The sequence below is a fragment of the Schistocerca serialis genome, chromosome 3 (genome assembly GCF_023864345.2).
Source record: "Schistocerca serialis cubense isolate TAMUIC-IGC-003099 chromosome 3, iqSchSeri2.2, whole genome shotgun sequence".
In the NCBI taxonomy this organism is placed as follows: domain Eukaryota; kingdom Metazoa; phylum Arthropoda; class Insecta; order Orthoptera; family Acrididae; genus Schistocerca; species Schistocerca serialis.
Window position 1 is genome coordinate 707,901,583 of NC_064640.1, and position 22,959 is coordinate 707,924,541.

Consider the following 22,959-nt stretch of genomic DNA (forward strand, 5'->3'; position numbering starts at 1 on the left):
AATGTCGTTGTGGCTTCTATGTGAGTGGGAGTTGAAAAAAAAAAAACAAAGAAACAGCGTAGAGTTTTCGTGTTTGGGAAAACACATAAAAGTGTCATTAGTGAATATCTTCATAGTCAGCTCCAAGCATTCACCGCGGGACACAAATTTATTAAGCATATTTCAGAATTTAAAGGTATTGTCCACCATGTGCTAGAGAACTATGTGCGTAGCAAAAATATAGTGGAGGGAAAGGATCCACCTTGGTACAACAAACATATTAGGAAGTTGCTGAGAAAGCAGAGAATTTTGCACAGTCGTTTTAAACGCAGTCACTCCCCGCTGACAAACAGAAATTATGCGAAATGAAAGCAGCTGTAGAAGGACAATGAGAGATTATTTTAACGAATTGGAAAGCAATATTTTATCTGCAGATTATAAAAACAATCCCAAAAAATTTTGGTCGTACGTAAAATCTATGAACGCTACAAATAATTCAATACCTTCTCTTGCTGACAGTACGGGTAATGTAATTGATGATGATAAGCAGAAGGCCTAGATTCTAAACCTAGCTTTCAAAAGCTCGTTCACGGTAGGGGACTGCAGGACGATTCCACCTTTCAATTATAGAACAAACGCAAGGATGGCTGACATAGTGTCTAGTGTATCTGAGATTGTAAAACAGTTAAGTTCCTTAGATGCCAGGAAGGCATCTGGCCCAGACAGTATCCCCGTAAGATTATATGTTGACTGTGCTACAAATATAGCACCATTCTTATCCATCATCTATCAGAAATAATTGGAACAGCGGAAAGTTCCACGAGACTGGAAGAGGGCCAAGGTCATAGCAATCTATAAAAAGGGTAGAAAATCGGATGCACATAATTGCCGGCCAATTTCACTGACATCGATTTGTTGTAGAATCATGGAACATATTTTGTGTTCATACGTAATGACCTTTCTAGGCTCTGAGAAGCTCATCTTCAGAAACAAGCGCGGTTTTAGGAAACAGCGGTCATGCGTGACACAGCTGGCCCTCTTTGTTCATGATATACAACAGGCTCTAGATACCGGCTCCCAGGTTGATGTCATATTTCTCGACTTTAGACAGGCATTCGACTCAGTTCCGCAGTGTCGCTTGCTCCAAAAACTGCGCGCTTACGGTATATCCGATGACATATGCAGTTTGATAGAAAGTTTTCTAACAGACAGGGAGCAGTATGTCGTCTTCAACAGAAACAAGCGTAACTTCAGGTGTGCCCCAGGTCAGCGTAGTAGGTCCGCTGCTTTTAAAGATTTAGATAAACGATCTGGTTGATGGTATTTACAGCGGCATTAGACTGTCTACCGATGATGCTGTAGTCTACAGGAAAGTAGTATCACACGAAAGTTGTGAACAAATCAATGAGGATTTACGGAAAATAAATGCGTGGTGTAATGGCTGGCAGTTATTTCTCAGTATTAGTAAGTGTAACCTACTGCGTATAACAAGGCAAAAATCCCCATTAATGTACGAATACAAAATAAATGCCCAGTCTTTGGATGCGGTAACATCTGTCAAGTATCTGTGTGTGACTATTCGAAATGATCTCAAATGGAATGATCAGATTACACAAGTAACGGGTAAGGCAAACTCTAGATTGCGGTTTATTGGTAGAATCCTGAAGCGATGCAGTCCTTCAACAAAGGAAATAGCTTACAATACGTTAGTTCGTCCAGTCTTAGAGTATTGTTCGTCTGTATGGGACCCTTACCAGTTGGGTCTGATTCAAGAGATTACCACCAACTTTCAAATCGCGCAATGATCACCATTCAAAGATAAGGGAATTCAGAGCTCCTACTGAGGCGTTCAGACAGTCTTTTTTCCCTCGCGCGATCCGCGAGTGGAACAGTGAGGGGGGGGGGGGGGGGGGGTATATGACTTTGGAGCTAATTGTGCCGTCCGCCACATACCGATTGGTGGCTAGCGGAGTATATATGTAGATGTAGATGTAGAAACGTTGTTAGGAAATCTCGAAAGGCCAGTTTTTCAATAGAAATTTTTTCTGAAGCAGGACAAATAAAAATTTTTACTTCACGCTGCCAGATGACTGTGCTTGAGCTCCTGAAGTTGGGCAAATCCATTTTCCGATAAGTATATTCGTTAATGAGATTTTTTGTGAGATTACTATGTTTGAATGTGATATAAGAAAAAGTTCCTTGGTTGATACATTTCTTTTGTTATCTTGCATTTACTTGGCAAACATGTTTGCTTACAGTTACAACATGTTGTTTATAAAATGGGAATATTGATTTTGCATGGAAATGAGTCAACTTTTTAAAAATAATGCGCTGCCTGATGTAGATAGTAAAGCACCCAGAAGAGCAGGTGGCAAAGAAATGAAACTTCACAGTATGAGAGGCTTTGTAATGTTATATCAGTGATTCTAAAATCGAGTAAAATTTACAGATAACTAGGCGGTGTAAGCCGACATATCAGTACGACAATGAACACTTTTTCACCTGGATGCATACACTGTCTCAGTTGGCAAGAATGTTATAAAGCCGTCGTAGTCTCCCCTGAGGCAACCTGGCCCACAGTTGTAGTAACTGGTCCTTGACATTCTGTGTACTGTCAAATGGGTGTAGTTGACGTCCGAGCAAGTCCCACACATGTTCTGTCAGGGACAGATCTGGGGACCTTACTGGTTATGGAAGTACCCATCATCATGCTCACAGTTAAGAGACAAGTGATATGTGCATGCGATCATTGTTCTACTGAAAAATGGTACCACAACACTGTCACATGACAAGTAAGCAGGATGTTCAAGTTACACCGTTATGCGGTCAAACTTCCAATAACCACAACCAGCCGTAACCTGAAATCACACCGTTTGGCTCCCCACATCCTGTCGCGATGACTAACACGGCTGTGTCTCTCCAAAAAAATTTGAAGCATGTGACTTCTCCGCAGGCCGCTGCCATAATCGCCGATGATGGTCATTCAGGTAAGTGCAGAGCCGCTACTCATCGCTGAACACAATGCGACGCCATTTGTCATTACTTCACAGTCATAGCACCACTTTAAAAGGTTGGCTAGTTGGTCTGGGAGAGGGACCGAACGGCGAGGTCATCAGTCCCATCGGATTAGGGAGGGAAGTCGGCCGTGCCTTTCAAAGGAGCCTTCCCAGCATTTGCCTGAAGCGATTTAGGGAAAGCATGGAAAACCTTAATCAGGATGTCAGGATGGATGGACGGGGGTTTGAACCGTCGTATTTCCAAATGCGATTTCAGTGTGCTAACCACTGCGCCATCTCGCTCGGTACCCCTTTAAAAGCAGCTGTATGTGTTGTGGTGTTCATGGCAGCCTACACATCTAACGGTAGTTTCCTTGTCCGCCTGCTGCTAATCTGCGACCAATGGTGCAAGGTGACAAAGAATATAACATGGAGTCAGTTCTCTGGTCTCGGAAGACAGGTACAGATGTGAAGCGATTACGATATGCTCAGCGCACAATACGGCGGTCCCCCCGTGTAATGGTCAGACTTAGTCGACTGGAACTTTGACGACGAGTATGCCTGCCGCCATCTTCCCGTGCAGTAAAACAATGGGCCACTGTCACATCCGAAGACCCCAGAAATCTGGATATTGTACGATTCGACCAGTCAGCCAAATGGAGACCCACAATGACTCCTCTTTCAAACTCTGTCACGCGCCGATAACGCTGTCCCATACTGGTACACAGCATATCTGTATCCTTTACAGAGATCACTCAAAGTCTGACGCTGTATATGCCTATTATATACCCTATCAGGCCAGCTAAATTGACTAAATATGAAGACCACTAAGGCACTGTTCTGGAATTTCTACCTGTCGCAGAAAATTGCAGCTTTAATAATTTATATGCCCACCCATGGTGTGTACGTGTATGATATACAACAAAGTCTTTCGGACGCATCACTTTTTGTCAAGCATTGTAATTCATAGCAATTTTAATAAATCGTGATGAATACTCGAGATCAGTTCTTTAATTTTTTAATGTCTTCAGTTTACTAAATCATAAATGGTACGTTAATATTTTATAGAATTAAAAAATAAGAGTTAATTGCTGTTATAAGCTTTTAATGTAAGACTGCTGTACAATACTATTCTGCATGATGGTTAACATAAGATTTGTGCAGGTAGTGCTCACATTATAGGTTCAACCCAGGGGTCTACAGATCCTAAATATGGCCTTGAGTATATGTTAAATGACCGATGGTGATCTGGTAAATATTAGAGCGAGCCCAGAAGTGAAAACAGAGTTAATTTTTTAAATACTTTAGAGTCACCATTAAACCATAATTGAACTCAGTTTGCTTTTACTCTCGCAAAATATACTTTTCCCCCTCAGATGGTAATCGTCTCACCATGATCGCATCACAAGTTATCATATATCTAGCACCCTGGCTCTGCCCATTCAGAAAACAACAAATATTCTCAAACTTTTTCTATGTTGCTGTTCGCTTATGGAACAAGCTACCTTTCACCCTGCGCATAATTTAGTGCTTTATTTCCATAATAAAATAACTTCGTTCTCTAAACCTCGTAAGTCTTCTAAAATAATTAACGAATACGGCCAGTTTCTCTATGTCAGACATACTTTTTCTTTTCATTTCACAATTATTTAAGCCACTTTAATTTCCCCCATCTTCATTAGTGGTGCCTCTGTGAAGTCGCTTTTTCTCTTCCCTTTCCACCTCCTCTCTTTTGGCAACTGCTACCAGTACTCACAGTTCAAATCTACCTGCGTGTCATTTCTCTTTTTTGTTCTACATGAGCAAATATGAAGAGTGTTTCTTTTCTGCTATTGCTACTGCTGTTTCCAATTTTTATGTCGTAGTTATTTCTACATGTTAGACTCCGTATTAAGTGTGAGACATCTCTGAAAATACTTGCGGCAATAAATAAAATGTCGGCCTCCGTAGCTGAGTGGTGAGAGCGGTTAGCTGCCACGCGAAGGTCTCGGGCGGGATTCCCAATATTGTAGGGTATTTCTCCTTGGTGGGAGTACTGGAAATGAGAACACTCAGTCTCATGATGCCAACTGAGGAACCACTTGACCGACTTACAGTGATCCCAAGTACGAAAACTCTGAACGGGCAGGAGAGCTGTGTTCTGACTTCACGACATAAGGCATCCCATGCTGCCTTCGAGACAGGATGACACAGCGGTCAGTCGGTATCCATGGGCCCGCCAGGGCCTGTGAGCGAAGTTTACGTAATAAATAAAATTAATATTATGTAGAATTTCTGTTTAGATGTAAGAGAGGGCCTGTAGGTCCGAATGTTGGCAGCATAAAAAATAAAATGAACAAAATAAAAAAACTGCTGGTCTGCAGAATGCGAGAGAGCCAGATGTGCTATTTGCGGATTTCACAGACCTAGCAAGTGACTATTTTAATTTTGCCGATTTAGTACCCAAGATCGCTAACACAGGCCTGCGTGGTGATGGTGTCTTCAGGGTGGCCTTGTGATACACTTCCACTCAACTCGCCACTCTTTTCATAATTCCGATCAGTTGTTCTCTTGCAAATCGACTGCTTCAGATGAAACCTGCTTTATTCGCCATAACCTAACTCGTACGAACTAAAAGTTAGCTCTCATATAACGTAACATACACTTTCGGCCATAACATAAAATTGCCTGAAATTATCAATCACTTTCCAGATCGACTTATATTTACTTTATCGGATTTCTTTGTATGGTTTAAGTTTACATATTTTGTTTTTCCTTCGGAAGTTAGCCCCAGCTTTACTGACATATATTGGAAATCAAAACCATGCCTTATTCGCAAAGAGATAATAAGTTCTGTGGGGGATAGCTTCCATGAGCTAATCCTGCATACCGTGATATGAGAAAATTTTTCATCTTAACTTAGGCGCTATTCTGTAAAAGCTCTGTAAAACAACTGACGCATTTCAAACAAAGTACGAGGTCAAAATAACTCGTTTTGGTATTAGTTTTACCTTAAAAAAGTTGTTTTAATTACTTAATTAATTGTAAACATCGATAAAAATACATCGATAACTATCACACTACATCTACACCTACATACATACTCCACAAAACAACGGTATGGTGCATGGCGGAGAGTAGCTTGTTCCATTACAAGTCGTTTCGTCTCCTCTTCCGCTTGCGAGTTAAGTGAGGGAAAAGCTAGTGTCTAAAAGTTTCCATACAAGCCCCAATTTCTCGCATCTTATCTTCATGGTCCTTATGTTCAAATGGTTCAAATGGCTCTGAGCACTATGGGACTCAACTACTTAGGTCATAAGTCCCCTAGAACTTAGAACTACTTAAACCTAACTAACCTAAGGACATCACACACACCCATGCCCGAGGCAGGATTCGAACCTGCGACCGTAGCAGTCCTGCGGTTCCGGACTGCAGCGCCAGAACCGCTAGACCACCGCGGCCGGCGGTCCTTATGTCAAATGTACGTTGGTGACAACAGAATAGGTGTGCAGTCGACCTCAAATGCCGTTTCTCTACATTTGCACAATAGTGCCTTGCGGAAAGAGCATCGCCTTCCATTAAGGGCCTTTTTGAGTTCACGAAGCATCTCTGTAATACTCGCGTGCTGATAGAACCCACGGGTAATATATCGAGCAGCCTGCTTCTGAATTTCTTCGATGCCTTCCTTTAACCCGACCTGATGGAGATCCCAAACAGTCGAATAGAATTCAAGAATGCATCGCCCTAGCGTTCCACACACCATCTCCTTTATAGAAGAGTTACAGTTTTCCAAAATTCTTCCAATAAAAAGAAGTCAATTATTCATCTTCCATACTACCAACCTGACAAACTCATTCCATTTCATATAGCTCTCCAACGATACGTCTAGATATTTGATCGAAGTAGCTGTCTCAAGCTGTACCCTACTAATGCTATAGTCGAACGTTACAGGATTGTTTTTCCTATTCATCCTAGTTAACTTACATTTTTCTATATTTAGAGCAAGCTACCATTCATCACACCAACTAGATATTTTGTTAAAGTCATGTTACATACCCCTACAGTCACTCAACGACGACACCCTCCCTTACACCATAGCGTCATCAGCAAACAGCCGAAAACTGCTGCTCACTCTATCAGTCATGTCATTTATGTATATGGAGAACGAATACGGTGCTATCTTACTTCCCTAGAACACACCTCACGATACACTGCTGTTTGATGAACACCCGCCGTCAGGGACCACGTACTGGGTTCTGTTATTAAAAATGTCTGTCACTCACATATCTGATAACCCAAACCGTACGCTCGGGCCTTTTTCTAAAAATCTTCTGTAAGGAAACGGCCCAAAGCTCTCCGGAATTCTAGGAATATGGAATCCGCCTGTTGCTCTCCATCCATGGTTTGTAGGATATCATGCGAGAAAAGGGCAAGTTGAGTTCCACACCAGCGATACTTCCTAATTCCATGCTGATTTGTGGATAGAACTTTCCTGTCTCAAGGAAATTTATTATATCTGAACTGTGAAGGTGTTAAAGAATTCTGCAAGAAATGTATGTTACGACATTGGTCTCTAATGATGGAGGTCAGTTATTTTACCTTTCTGATATACAGAAGTCACCTGTACTTTCTTCCGTTTCCTTGGTACTTTCCGCTGGGCAGGAGATTCGCGATAAATACAGGCTGAGTAAGGGGTCAATGTCACAGATGACTGACTGACTGACTGTAAAATCGAATTGGGATTCCATCTGGACCTGGGGGTTTCCATGCTTACAGATCTTTCAGTTGTTTCTCTACGCTACGGATGCTAAAACCTATGTCCTTCATGCGGGAGTCTGTACGACAAGTGAACGACGGTACATTTGTACGGTTCTCTTTCTATCTTTAATTCCATTATTTGGTAAATTGGTCTCCAGAGCGTGATTTACAATCAATTCATTTAAACTATGCCCATTATTTGACTAGGTCCGTCACACTGGAGCTAAATGATGTCCATTCATTGCCTAAGTGGGATGCTAACAAATGATTATAGCCTAAACATTCTCCTGGCCTTCTTGACGTATTTATATGCTACACTTTTACTGTATGTGTGTTCACAGACAACGAGGTCAAAAGTCTACGTTCCCAAACATTTGAACAGCAGCCCATGAGAGTTGTCCAGGAGAAATCATATGGGCCTCGCCTCTGACGTCATGCAGGAAATAAAACTGGTATGCCCTCACTTCGTATCGTGCTGTGCCATCGTATGTGCCTTGCTGACGCTGACCATACATGACCAGGTTGTTCGTTGGATCTCACTTGGAAAACTCTTTAGATTGCGAATACAAAGCTATTGATGGACATGCGCGACGACCAACTGTCTGGTGTCCTTTCATTTTGTGTGTCTGCAACTTGACGGCGACCCAGCGCGGACTGGTTTTGTGAATTGTCAGCTGATAATTGTGTATCCATCCTTCCTTTGTAATCAAGAGTTTTTGTTAAACTTTAACTGTAGTTCAACAGACGATGACGACAGGAACTTAACATGTCTGTTACGACAACTGACTACGTTCAGCGCTAATGCATCCAGAATTCATGAAGCTGTAGCATGACAACAGCAGCTTCAAATGCATCGACAGGCACAACAAGAATAACCACGGAAACAAATCCTGGAACAACAACAAAAGCAGCAAGCGCAAATTATGGAACAGCGTCAGTTTATACTACCGCAGCTCAACAAACCAGAACAGCATCTATCACCACCATCCGCGCTATTGCATCCAGAAAATGAAGACTGCTACTCACACTGCAGACGTCTGTAGCTCCGTTTCCAGGAGAGTAGCATAACTGGCGTCGCTAAACAGTGTGCTACTCTGATGTCTACCAACCCTCAAGTAAAGTGTCTTCTACAAAACTTGCGTCCTCTCATCAAATCTGAATGCTCAGAAATGTCAGAAATCCATAGTTTCCCCTCTGAACGTCACGAACAGGAAGCGCAAATCATAGCAGTTAGGCTCGCATTTTTTTCCTTGTCGCAAGAAGTCACACAGCCATATAATGCATGTGCAGCTGATCTCAGAAGTATGACTTGAAAGTGCTGATTTTTGTGAGCTAATCAAAGTTGTAAACACTCCTATGCCGAATTGTTTGTGTGTGATGTAATAATGATGTATGCACCCGATAAAGAAGTTTTTCGACACGCATTTAAATTAACAATACTCTTGAGTAAGTGTTGGCAATAATAAAAACTTCTGAACTTTCAGATGCAGCAAATAAATATTTTAATTAAAGTAACGTCTCTCTCGGAAAACAGCTTAAAATATCGAATGTAGCACAGAAATATTTTGATGATAGTGAGTTATCTTCCGGAAAACAGCGTTCACATTCTGGGTACAGTAAACGTGATAGGAACTCATTAAGTTGATCTTCGTTATCGGACTCGAGATTCAAAACCCGACGTCCATTTAGGATTAAAATCCGAACAACAAATCAGAAGCGGCATTTCTTCGACTCACAGTGTTTACGTACTTCCTCTACCGCCCATCGTCGCGATAACAATAACAGAACGTGTTTACCAGGGTGCACACATTGTTTATCTGAACATACACACGTTCAATGACCGCAAAAGGAAACCCGCTGTGCACAGCGCTGTAAGCAATGGCACGTGGCAGAAGTCTGCAAAGCTGCACCGACTTGCACTAACAAGGTCACCTCAGCGTAAACATGCCACAGTCACAACTGAACTTTTCCACAGTACAACCGGAAGTGTTTTATCTCTCACTAACGATCAACAATCAGGTAATAAAACACCTTGTTGATACAGGTTGGCCAGTTATAATCATAAATGACTAAACCCATGCTAAAATTGATTCTCCGCCTCTTCAGCCGACATCACGGGCGTTTCTGTCCTAGAGCAAGCATCGTATATTTTCGTTCGGTAAATCCTCTGTAACGAAGTTGTGCAAGAAAGTAAGTCATTCGATTACTTCTTAGATGTGGAATCACCTCAGGTACAAAACATTTCTGGGATTGACGCCTCTTAGATTTTAAAATAGTAGATGATGTCAACATTGCATCAGCAGCAGCACCATGTGATGGTCCTGATTCATTAGGCACACAATTTTCAGACATAATTTCACTAGGCTTAGAGTGTGCAAATAATTATGTAGTTGAATGCTTGATGTTCCGCAGCTTTCAAATCTTTATTAAAAGACATCTTCAGTACATCATGAGCAGCACTAGAATTGTTGTATTTACCAGAACCGGTTTTCGGGTTTATAACGAATCATCAGTGGCATATTATGCGACTCTATAGCAACGACAAGCTTGTCAGTTAATACGACAGGACCTGCAATGTGTCCTATAACATACTACTCAGTTTGTCATGTACGTTGTTACTGTCAACATTTTACTCTATATGACAGTTAAGTTAAACATTATCAAGAACTGCAACCGCCTAAAATCTGACGGCAATAGCATACATGAAAAACTATATACTGTTATAAAACATACTTCAGATCGTGTCATATTAAGTGACAAGCATGTTATTGCTATAGAAGTGCTTAATATGCCACTGATGATTGGTTGCAAACCCGGAAACCGTTTATGACAAATAAAACAAATCTAGAGCAGTTCATGGTGTATTGAAGAAGTATTTTAGTAAATTACGTGGTTAACATTCTGATATAGTCATCTGCATCATCTCAATACGTTTGAAATAGAGCTATGCCAACAGAATTGTAAGATGACCTCAAGACGAAGTAAGATCATCTGGTGCAACAACACACATATACGTACTTCACATAAAGTCAATGGGCAACACCATTGGTAGTTTTACGCAATCCAAATGGTTCCCTCCGTGTTTGCAGTGATTTTAAAAGCAACCATAAATGCAAAATCAGATCTTAGTGTCTATTCCATTGCAAGGCCAGAAGAACTCATGTCAAGACTACCAGGTGGCCAGTACTTCTCCAGAATTGATTTATCCGAAGCATATTTGCAGCTGCTGCTAGACGAACGGACACGCCAGATCATGATTATAAACATCCCACTGAGATTGTACACATACAAGGACTGTCATTTGGAATTATTTGTGCATCAGCAATTTTCCAACGTTTTTTGGAGTTACTGGCAAACTATACGGACGATATATTACTAAGCTATGCTGCAAGGGAGCAAAACATTGCAAGTTTAGTTAACTATTCCATATACCACAACAAAATGGACTAAAGTGCAGTGCAGTCTACAAAATGAATTATTTAAAGGGAAACTGGAGTGCTTACGTCACATATTGACTCATAAAGGACGGCAACCAACTCAGAAACATGCGGAAGCAATAGAAAAAATGCAAGACGTACCCGGTTAACAGATCTTCACTTAATACTCGGAAACAGTTACTATGCCAGGTTCATACCAAATGCCACCCAGAACGCCATGCCTCTTAATAATTATCATCAGAAAGATGCAAACATCAGTCACAGAACTGTCAGGAGGCTGATCGATAAGAATAACCCATCGCAGAGGTATCTACATCTACATCTACATCTATACTCCGCGAGCCACCTTACGGTGTGTGGCGGAGGGTACTTATTGTACCACTATCTGATCCCCCCTTCCCTGTTCCATTCACGAATTGTGCGTGGGAAGAACGACTGCTTGTAAGTCTCCGTATTTGCTCTAATTTCTCGGACCTTTTCGTTGTGATCATTACGCGAGATATATGTGGGCGGTAGTAATATGTTGCCCATCTCTTCCCGGAATGTGCTCTCTCGTAATTTCGATAATAAACCTCTCCGTATTGCGTAACGCCTTTCTTGAAGTGTCCGCCACTGGAGCTTGTTCAGCATCTCCGTAACGCTCTCGCGCTGACTAAATGTCCCCATGACGAATCGCGCTGCTTTTCGCTGGATCATGTCTATCTCTTCTATTAATCCAACCTGGTAAGGGTCCCATACTGATGAGCAATACTCAAGAATCGGACGAACAAGCGTTTTGTAAGCTACTTCTTTCGTCGATGAGTCACATTTTCTTAGAATTCTTCCTATGAATCTCAACGTGGCGCCTGCTTTTCCCACTATTTGTTTTATGTGATCATTCCACTTCAGATCGCTCCGGATAGTAACTCCTAAATATTTTACGGTCGTTACCGCTTCCAATGATTTACCACCTATGGCATAATCGTACTGGAATGGATTTCTGCCCCTATGTATGCGCATTATATTACATTTATCTACGTTTAGGGAAAGCTGCCAGCTGTCGCACCATGCATTAATCCTCTGCAGGTCCTCCTGGAGTACGTACGAGTCTTCTGATGTTGCTACTTTCTTGTAGACAACCGTGTCATCTGCAAATAGCCTCACGGAGCTACCGATGTTGTCAACTAAGTCATTTATGTATATTGTAAACAATAAAGGTCCTATCACGCTTCCCTGCGGTACTCCCGAAATTACCTCTACATCTGCAGATTTTGAACCGTTAAGAATGACATGTTGTGTTCTTTCTTCTAGGAAATCCTGAATCCAATCACAAACCTGGTCCGATATTCCGTAAGCTCGTATTTTTTTCACTAAACGTAAGTGCGGAACCGTATCAAATGCCTTCCTGAAGTCCAGGAATACGGCATCAATCTGCTCGCCAGTGTCTACGGCACTCTGAATTTCTTGGGCAAATAGGGCGAGCTGAGTTTCACATGATCTCTGTTTGCGGAATCCATGTTGGTTATGATGAAGGAGATTTGTATTATCTAAGAACGTCATAATACGAGAACACAAAACATGTTCCATTATTCTACAACAGATTGACGTAAGCGAAATAGGCCTATAATTATTCGCATCTGATTGATGACCCTTCTTGAAAATGGGAACGACCTGCGCTTTCTTCCAGTCGCTAGGTACTTTACGTTCTTCCAGCGATCTACGATAAATTGCTGATAGAAAGGGGGCAAGTTCTTTAGCATAATCACTGTAGAATCTTAAGGGTATCTCGTCTGGTCCGGATGCTTTTCCGCTACTAAGTGATAGCAGTTGTTTTTCAATTCCGATATCGTTTATTTCAATATTTTCCATTTTGGCGTCCGTGCGACGGCTGAAGTCAGGGACCGTGTTACGATTTTCCGTAGTGAAACAGTTTCGGAACACTGAATTCAGTATTTCTGCCTTTCTTCGGTCGTCCTCTGTTTCGGTGCCATCGTGGTCAACGAGTGACTGAATAGGGGATTTAGATCCGCTTACCGATTTTACATATGACCAAAACTTTTTAGGGTTCTTGTTTAGATTGTTTGCCAATGTTTTATGTTCGAATTCGTTGAATGCTTCTCTCATTGCTCTCTTTACGCTCTTTTTCGCTTCGTTCAGCTTTTCCTTATCAGCTATGATTCGACTACTCTTAAACCTATGATGAAGCTTTCTTTGTTTCCGTAGTACCTTTCGTACATGATTGTTATACCACGGTGGATCTTTCCCCTCGCTTTGGACCTTAGTCGGTACGAACTTATCTAAGGCGTACTGGACGATGTTTCTGAATTTTTTCCATTTTTGTTCCACATCCTCTTCCTCAGAAATGAACGTTTGATGGTGGTCACTCAGATATTCTGCGATTTGTGCCCTATCACTCTTGTTAAGCAAATATACTTTCCTTCCTTTCTTGGCATTTCTTATTACACTTGTAGTCATTGATGCAACCACTGACTTATGATCACTGATACCCTCTTCTACATTCACGGAGTCGAAAAGTTCCGGTCTATTTGTTGCTATGAGGTCTAAAACGTTAGCTTCACGAGTTGGTTCTCTAACTATCTGCTCGAAGTAATTCTCGGACAAGGCAGTCAGGATAATGTCACAAGAGTCTCTGTCCCTGGCTCCAGTTCTGATTGTGTGACTATCCCATTCTATACCTGGTAGATTGAAGTCTCCCCCTATTACAATAGTATGATCACGAAACTTCTTCACGACGTTCTGCAGGTTCTCTCTGAGGCGCTCAACTACTACGGTTGCTGATGCAGGTGGTCTATAGAAGCATCCGACTATCATATCTGACCCACCTTTGATACTTAGCCCAGATTATTTCACATTCGCATTCGCTAATAACTTCACTGGATATTATTGAATTCTTTACTGCTATAAATACTCCTCCACCATTGGCGTTTATCCTATCCTTGCGGTATATATTCCATTCTGTGTCTAGGATTTCGTTACTGTTCACTTCCGGTTTTAACCAACTTTCCGTTCCTAATACTATATGCGCACTATTTCCTTCAATAAGAGATACTAATTCAGGAACCTTGCCCAGGATACTCCTGCAGTTTACCAATATTACGTTAACTTTTCCTGTTTTTGGTCTCTGAGGACGGACGTTCTTTATCAACGATGATAATGTCCTCTCTGGTAAGCCGTCAGGTATTTTATCGTTTCGCCCAAGGGGGGGTCCCTCTAACCTAAAAAACCCCCGTGTGCACGCCACACGTACTCTGCTACCCTAGTAGCTGCTTCCGGTGTGTAGTGCACGCCTGACCTGTCTAGGGGGGCCCTACAGTTCTCCACCCAATAACGGAGGTCGATGAATTTGCAACCATTATAGTCGCAGAGTCGTCTGAGCCTCTGGTTTAGACCCTCCACACGGCTCCAAACCAGAGGACCGCGATCAACTCTGGGCACTATGCTGCAGATATTAAGCTCAGCTTGCACTCCTCGTGCGATGCTGGTTGTCTTCACCAAATCAGCCAGCCGCCGGAAGGAACCAAGGATGGCCTCAGAACCCAAGCGGCAGGCGTCATTCGTTCCGACATGTGCTACTATCTGCAGCCGGTCACACCCAGTGTGTTCAATAGCTGCCGGAAGGGCCTCCTCCACATTACGGACGAGACCCCCCGGCAAGCACACCGAGTGCACACTGGCATTCTTCCCCGACCTACCCGCTATTTTCCTGAGGGGCTCCATAACCCGCCTAACGTTGGAGCTCCCTATAACTAATAGGCCCGCCCTCTGTGACTGTCGGGACCTTGCCGGAGAATCGGCCACTGGCCCAACAGGCGAGGCATCCTGTGGTGGCTCGGAAACGATGTCATCACCACTAGGAAGCACCCCGTACCTGTTGGAAAGGGGTAAGGCAGCTGCCACGCGGCCATATCCCACCTTCGCCTTTCGGCCAGGCACACGCGAGCCCACCACTGTCCGCCATTCACCCTGGAGTGATGGCTGACCGGTAAGATGCTCACTGCCGGTAGACGCAGCGACATCAGGGGTTCCATGTGATTCCAAGGCCACCGAAGTAGGCATAGGTCTCACCACAGTTGCCCCAACGCCACTACGAGCCGACGCCTGCGCCTCGAGCTCGATGAGCCTAACAGACAAAGCCTCCACCTGCCCCCGAAGAGTGGCCAATTCTCCTTGCGTCCGCTCACAACAACCACAGTCCCTACACATGACTATGTTTACCCTACTCCATACGGTGACAAATTCCCAAGATAATCTTCTGATGAGCTACTCTGATAATCAAGAAACACTCACTGAAATACGAGACGCGAAAACTACGCTAGGTTTTCCCAGAAAAACTATTTAAAAGCTAAGCGCAGCAAATAAGTACAAAAACGCTTTATACAAACAGTACTCGCTGCTGCTGGTGCTCTCGCTCTGGCTGTCACAAGACAACTGCTGATTCAAGTGACTAGTGGCTAACGGCCGCGAAACAAACAAAAGACGGTTTTAGGGCGCTTTCTGTTCTAAACGATCAAGAAAACACTAAGAAATCTAACACGAAAACTACGTAAAGTTTTATCAAGAACTGTTAGTTACTATGCAGAGCAGATAAACACAAATAGAATCCCTTCCTTAGTGGAAGGTCGTAAACAAAATGCAAAATAAACGCTTTATACAAACAGTACTCGCTGCTGCTGGTGCTCTCGCTCTGGCTGTCACAAGACAACTGCTGATTCAAGTGACTAGTGGCTAACGGCCGCGAAACAAACAAAAGACGGTTTTAGGGCGCTTTCTGTTCTAAACGATCAAGAAAACACTAAGAAATCTAACACGAAAACTACGTAAAGTTTTATCAAGAACTGTTAGTTACTATGCAGAGCAGATAAACACAAATAGAATCCCTTCCTTAGTGGAAGGTCGTAAACAAAATGCAAAATAAACGCTTTATACAAACAGTACTCGCTGCTGCTGGTGCTCTCGCTCTGGCTGTCACAAGACAACTAGAACACTAACTACAGCTCGAATGAACTATTCCCACATCGAAAAAGAAGCCCTTTCCATTACATTAGGCATTCAGAAATTTCATACATTGAGGAACAAAATTTCACCTCATTTCTCATCATAAATCATTGAAGTCCATGTTCGGTCCTAAAAAGACTGAAAAATAAGATGGACCAACACCTTCAACGCTGGGCACTCCAACTAAGTAACTACACTTATACAGCTCGTTATTACTCTACAGCACAGCATGCTAACACCGCTGCCGTATCCATACAGCCGCCCTAATTGCAATGAACACAGCGAATTAAGATAGTTATTCCTCAAGATTGGCCAGAATGCCTTCCACCCCGCTTCCTCGCAAAAATGAGATTCCTCGTGGCACAGGGAATGCTGATGGTGACAACAGACGACGACAACTGCCAGGTGTCCATACTGCCGCCACAGCGTCAGCGTCTTATACACCTCCTGCATGCTGACCACTGCAGGATGACACTCATGTAGGAGCTCGCAAGGCGTCACGTTTACTCATTGTCATTGGCCTGTACTTCAAATTTCATATGTCATTATAAGGCCAGACTTAGGAAAAGCCAAAATTATGACTCAGTTCCTAGTCTCCTACAGAACCACACCACTGCAGCGGAGCACTGTTTCGGAACTGCTGCATGGCATCAGCACTGTACACTCTGGGACCTTCTGAGGCCTACAACACAACTATCCCAGTCCATCCGTTGCCCCTAATACTCTCTGGGCCAAAAGTATGGGCTTGGACCTGTGAGAGAGTTCCAAGGTGGTTACCAGGCATCATCAGAGCCGTCTGTGGATGACAGATTTTCACTGTGGAAGACAGTGGTGCTATACCAGTACAGCACGCAAACCAGCAACGCCCACATCTTGCAGCTACCACCTGAAGCCAACCACCACTGGACCAAGAGCTGTCTTAATGCTACTTAAGATACCAAACAGAGACAACAGCCACAGGTCTAGCAATGTTATAGCAAGTCCCACATAGATTGAGACCCTTATCCATCTCCATCACCTAGGGATCCACAAACGGGAAGATCAGCACCAGCTGGCTCCAGAATCATGACCATACCACCATCACAAACCAAAGATTACCAATAGGGACGCAGAGACTGGAACATAAGCACCAGACGGCTCCAGTATTATGGCGATGCCCTCACCACAAACAGAGGACACAGAGCAACCACACACACCGTTTGGTGTGGAAATGGATTTTGAGTCTCTAGTTGTCCTGCCCATGCTCACCTCCTCCCTCCCGACGTGACCATCCTGTTACTGACAAAGACACTTTCCACACTACAGGCCAGTTAAAGGGAGAGTGGTCGAAAGTCTATGATATACACTGCGAAAGATTTCACCCGCAGCTGATAAGAGGCACTCGTGAGCAGTCACATGGTCCTAGTCTTTAACATTTTACTGGAAATAAAACCATCTGCCGTTCCAGCATGAACTCACATTGTACTGTGCTATGCTCTAATATCTACCTAGATGTTGCTTTACATACGTTACTGGGTTGCTTATTGGAACTCACTTGGACAACTCCTTGGAGTGTGCATACAAGGATGCTGATGGACTTCCAAAAGCGTCAAGCGTTCACTAACCTGATACTTTTCATTTTATTTCATATGAAAATCACATCTCGTATTGGTTAAAGACATGTGTAGGCCGATCAACCCCATTATTTTAAATTCAAAAGAAGAGGATTGTGACAGTGATTGTGTATATCAAGCCATCTTTATTAATATCGTTTCTATCTGGTAACTTACCCACATAAACCATGGACCTTGCTGTCTTTGGGGTAGCTTGCGTGTGTTAGCGATACAAACACCACGATGTAGAGGTATCTGTCGGGAGGCCAGAAGAAAGTATGGATCCCGAGTAGCGGCAGCAGTCTTTTCAGTAACTGTAGGGGCAACAATCTGTATGATTGACTGATGTGGCCTAGTAACAGCAACTAAAACAGGCTTGCGTTGCTGATACTGTGAACGGCTGAAAGTAGGGGGAAATTTCAGCTGTATTTTTCCCAAGGTCATAAGCTCTACTGTATGGTTGGATAAAACATTCAGGAGGTAAAATAGTCCCCCATTCGGATCTCCGCGAGGGAACTACTCAAGAGGAGGTCATCATCACGAGAAACGCATTCTGAGGATTGGAGTGTGGAATGTTAGATCCCGCAATCGGGCATCTAGGTCAGGAAATTTGAAAAAGGAAATGGATAGGTTTATGTTAAATGTAGTGGGAATTAGTGAAGTCCGGTGGCAGGAGGAAAAGGATTTCTGTCAGGTGAATACACGGTTATAAACGCAGTCACATAGGGGTAATGCAAGAGTGGGTTTAATAATGAATAAGAAACTAGGAATGCGCTCAAGCTACCATGAGCAGCATAATGAACGCATTTTCGTAGCAAAGATAAACACGAAACCCTCACCTACCACAGCAATACATGTTTACTCTGATCATCCAGAGCATTATGACCACCTATATAACAGTATGTCCATCTTTGTCACGCTTAACAACGGCGACGCGTCATGGCATGGAAGCAGTTAGCCGTTTGTGGGTCGCTGAAGGGAGTTCGCACCACATCTTCACGCACAAGTCACCTAATTCCAATAAATTCCCGGGAGGGGGCGATGAACTGTGACACCACGTTCAGTGAAATCCCAGATGTGCTCGATCGGGTTCACTTCTGGCTGGTTGGGAGACCAGCACATCTATTGGAATCGCCACTGTGTTCCTCGAACCATTCCATTACACTCTTGGCTCTTGTTGAAAATGCCATTGCCATCGGGAAACGTGATCGTTATGAAGGGGTGTATGTGGTCTGCAATCAGTTTACGATACACATTGACCGTCATGATACCTTGCTCGAGCTCCACTGAACCCGTGGTTGCCCACGTGAATGTTCCCGAGAGAGTTATGGAGCCACGGCCAGTTTGTGTCTGTCCCGCAATAGAGGTGTCAAGGAGCTGTTCCGCTGGAAGACGACGGATTCGCGCCCATGCATCGGCATGATGAAGAAGGTACTGGGATTTATCAGACCATGTAAAGCTCTGCTACTGCGCCAACGTTCAGTGCCGATGGTCACGTGCCTGTTTCAGTTTAGTTGCCGATGTCTTGGTGTTAACATTGGCACTTGCATGGCTCGTCGGCTGCGGAGGCCTATCATTAAGAGTGTTCGGTGCTCTGTGTGTTGAGGCACACTTGTAATCTGCCCAGCATTAAAGTCCGATGTTAGTTCCGCCACAGTTCGCCACCTGTCCTGTTTTACTAGTCTGTCCATCCTATGACGTCCGACATTTGTAAAGATGGGTGGCCATCCAACCCCACGACGCCTCGACGTGGTTTCGCCTTGTTTTCGCCACGTGTTGAAGACATCCACACCCGTCAATATGTGCAGTTTCCGGAATGCTCGTACTGAGCCTCCGGGCCATGAAAATCTGCCCTCGATCAAACTCAGATAGATCGCGCTCCTTCCCCATTCTACATACGGACAGCACGCTGACTGATGTTACATGCACAGTGCGTGTGTGTTGACTAGCAGTCATTCCACGTCACGTGAAGCTTCTGTTACCTGGACGTTTCTGTATCGATGGCAGGTCGGTGGTCATAATGATGAGATAAAAGAAATTATTCCGATAGTTAAGGTAGACGAAAATTTAATTGTAAGGGGCGACTGGAATTCTATAATAGGAAAAAGGCGAGAAGGAAAAATTGTAGGTGAATATGGAAGGGGGGAAAGAAATGAAAGAGGATGTGACCTCGTCGAATTTTGCACAGAGTGTAATCATCGTTAACACTTGCTAAGAACCGCGAAAGAAGGTTGTGTACGTGGAAGAGATCTGGAAGCACCGGAAGGTTTGAGACTGATGATATAATGGTCAAACAGCGTTTTCGGAGCGAAATTTTAAATTGTAAGATATTTCCAGGGGAAGATGTGGACTCTGACGACAATTTATCTACATCTACGTGGTTACTCTACTATTCACACGAACGTGCCTGGCAGAGGGTTCAATGAACCATCTTTAAGCTGTCTCTCTACCGTTCCATTCTAGAACGGTGCGCAAGAAAAACGAGCACTTAAATTTTTCTGTGCGAGCCCTGATTTCTCTTTTATCGTGATGATCATCTCTCCCTACGTAGGTGGGTGCTAACAGAATGTTTTCGAAATAGGAGGAGAAAACTGGTGATTGAAATTTCATGACAAGATCCCGTCGCAACGAAAAGCGCCTTTGTTTTAATGATTGCCATTCCACTTCACGTATCATGTCTGTGGCGCTATCTTCCTTATTTCGCGATAATAAAAATAGAACCGCCCTTCTTTTAACTTTTTCGATTCCATCCGTCAGCCCCGCCTGATTCGGATGGTTATGAACTGTAGATTAAACCTGAAGAAATTGCAAAAAAGCAGGAAATGAAGAAGATGAGACCTGAATAAGTTGAAAGAACCAAAGGTTGTTGAGAGTTACAGTGGAAGCATTAGGTAACGGTTGAATAGAACAGGGGAAAGGAATGTAGTAGAAGACGAATGGATAGCTTTAAGAGATGAAATAGGGAAGGTAGCAGAGGATCAAACAGGTAAAAGACAATCCTTGGAGAACACAGGCGATACTGAATTTAACTGATGAAAGGAGAAAATATAAGAATGCAACAAATGAAGCAGGCGAAAGGGAATAAAAACGTCTAAAGTATGAGACTGACAGGAAGCGCAAAATGGCTAAGCAAGAATGGCTAGAGGAGAAATGTATTTAAAAGCATAGATACCGCCTACAACTCATATTTGGAAGGAGTATAATAAGATATATTCATGGGAGATACAGGTGAAGGCAATAATATAGGAACGGATGAGGACGTATATAGATGTAAGACGGGAAATATGTTAGTGCGAGAAGAATTTGATAGAGCACTGAAAGACCCAAGTCGAAACAACACCCCTGGAGTAGACGACATTCCGTCAGAAATACTGTTACCCTTGGGAGAGCCAGCCATGACAAAACTCTTCCATCTGGTGAGCAAGATGAGTGACACAGGCGAAATATCCTCAGATCTCAAGAAGAACGTGATAATTCAAATTTCAAAGAAAAAAATTTGCTGACAGGTGTTAAAATGACGGAACTACCACTTTAATAAGTCATGGTTACAATATACTAACACGAATTCTTTACGGAAGAATGGAAAAACTGTTAGAAGTCGATCTCGGGGAAGATCAGTTTATATTTCGGAGAAATGTAGGAACACACGAGGGAGGCGGTACTGACCCTACGACTTATTTTAGAAGATGGGTTAAGGTTCAAAATGGCTCTGAGCACTATGGGACTTAACATCTGTGGTCATCAATCCCCTAGAACTTACAACTACTTAAACCTAACTAACCTAAGGACATCACACACATCCATGCCCGAGGCAGGATTCGAACCTGCGACCGTAGCGGTCACCCGGTTCCAGACTGAAGCGCTTAGAACCGCACGGCCACACAGGCCGGCATGGGTTAAGGAAAGGCAAACCAACGTTTATAGCATTTGTAGAGTTAGAGAATACTTTTGACAATGTTGACTGGAATACTCTCTTCGAAATTCTGAAGGTAGCAGGGGTAAAAGATAGAGACTGAAAGGCTATTTACAAGTTGTACGGAAACTAGACGGCTGTTATAAGAGTGGAGGGGCATGAAATGGAAGCAGTGATCCAGTATATGTGAGACAGGGTTGCAGACTGTCCCCAATGTTATTCAATCTGTACTCTGAGCAAGCACTAATGGAATCCAATGAAAAATCTGGAGTAGGAATTATAGTTCAGGGAGAATTAAAAAAAACTTGTGATTCGCCGATGACACTGTCATTCTGTCAGAGAGAGCGAAAGACTTGGGACAACAGTGAAAATGAAATGTCGTGTGGCTAGGGCCTCCCGTCGGGTAGATCGTTCGCCTGGTGCAGGTCTTTCGATTTGACGCCACTTCGGCGACCCGCGCGTCAATGGGGATGAAATGATGATGATTAGGACAACACAACATCCAGCCCCTGAGCGGAGAAAATCTCCGACCCAGCCGGGAATCGAACCCGGGCCCTTAGGATTGACAGTCTGTCACGCTGACCATTTTTTTTAGACGCTACCCTTTTTTTGGACCACTTTTTTCCCTTAAAAAGCCCCTTAGGAAAATGGAACTAAAAAATAAATAAATAAAAAATAAAAAAATAAAAAAAACCTAAATGCCACCGCCACTTGTCCTCCTATAACAAAAAAAATCTGATCCACTTCAGGCGTTGGCTCCTGAGTAAACCCACCCCAGAGAGCTGCCTATAGACCAGGGGAAGTATGGGAATCAAGGTTAGGGCTATTCGTTGCCACTTTTTCTTATTTTTTTATATGATTACATTTAGGGAGCGTGTACAAATGAGAATTCTAGTAACTAAGTGTTACAAGTAAGTGTTACAACAACAAAGGTGGCATAAAAGAGTAATCAAAAAAATAAAAATATAAACCACTGATGTAATTCTAACTACAAGGTTCTTCAATAATGTAACTGGTTCCACTTGGAGCCTTGCCATCGTTATCTGAAATCTCCAATAGCGCCTTTGAAGGGCATCTGCAACGGCGGCATTCTGCTTCGCTAGTGCCTCAAGGAAAACAGTATCCTTGCAGCAGCTTGTCTCTTCCTTTGGTCATGGCTGACAAGGCAGAACGTTGAGCCGTTAGTGTGATGCGGCACAGCACATTAACCACAGCCTGGCACTCCCCAGCTGAGTGGGGGGTTAACGAAAACGCTGCGTAAATAATTTGCGAAGAGCGTACGGTATTTCGGTGTGCTTTCGAGGGCATTG